At 37.9% G+C, this 1,056-nt stretch overlaps 1 long non-coding RNA gene across 1 annotated transcript; it reads left to right on the top strand.

Moving 5' to 3' along the window:
• The first annotated feature begins 211 nt into the window (after nt 1-211).
• On the top strand, nt 212-784 carry LOC120562421. The gene is made up of 3 exons (XR_005639787.1): nt 212-286; nt 412-499; nt 629-784. It is a non-coding gene; the product is annotated as an uncharacterized LOC120562421 (long non-coding RNA).
• Nucleotides 785-1,056: the final 272 nt, after the last annotated feature.

Here is a 1,056-nt window from a genome sequence, read left to right as displayed (position 1 = left end):
AACCCTCTACATGGAAAAAGTGAGCCGACTTCTATTTGCCCTGCAAGATGGAACGGGCAAATTCAAAGGAAAATCCCTGGAAGAAATAATATCCTACATCAACTGTAAGTAAAATATTTAAAGAATCCCTCTACTTGTCTTAAAATACTTTAACTCATGATGGGGAAAAATACCTTTTCGCTTTTAAGTATTCATTATAAACATTGCGTTGCAGCTGAGCAGGACCTGAGCGACACAGATGCAGAGGATGTCCAATCTGAGCAGACTGCAACCACAAGTCAACAAGGTAAGACTCTCTTCTGCATGTAGTGTTTTAATGGAAAGAAAAAAATATGTCTACTAGCAGCCTGACTTTCAATAATTCAATCACCTATTGGAAGTGTAAATTGAATTGCATCAATGTGGTTTCAGGAAACTCAGAGGGTGGACATTCAGATCACAGGGCTGCTACCTCAAGGAAGAAGACTGGGGTCATAAAAAACTTGTTGCCATCAAAAGGGTGAGTTTTTCCTAAGACTCCAAAGAATGTTGTATACATGGAGAACTCTTGACATTTGTCGACCAAAATTGATGGATAGTGATTTTCATTCATCCATTTATTCACTTGCTTTCTTTCTTTTATGTATAGAGAAATCAAGAAGGCCCTGGTCACAGTCTGAGAGAGAAACCGTGGAACAACATTTCAAGGACTTCCTGAAGGAAGATCCCTGGAAAAGTAGACTGTCAAAGAAGCTTAAATGAAAATAAGACTGGACAATGAAAGACTGGAAAGCCGTAAAATACTTTGTGCACAATAAAATAATATATAGCGAGAGAAATGTGTACCAAGGGCTTTAAGACCAATAAAACTGTTGGGAAAAATGTTGTTGGTTGTGTGCCTTTTACTTTATGCAAACTCCATTTTACAATGCTGGACTATTTGACAGCCCTCAAATATGGCTTCTCTATTAACCAGTTAATGTATAACTTCATGTGACACAGATTATAATTATCAGAAGAAAAAAAGAGTTTAAGCATTTTGCCTGTGTCACGGACGACCAGGAGACAGACTGCAGT

The sequence above is a fragment of the Perca fluviatilis genome, chromosome 7 (assembly GCF_010015445.1).
Source record: "Perca fluviatilis chromosome 7, GENO_Pfluv_1.0, whole genome shotgun sequence".
Lineage (NCBI taxonomy): Eukaryota > Metazoa > Chordata > Actinopteri > Perciformes > Percidae > Perca > Perca fluviatilis.
Note: the sequence above shows the minus strand (reverse complement) of the source record. Positions and strands in the feature narration are given on the sequence as shown.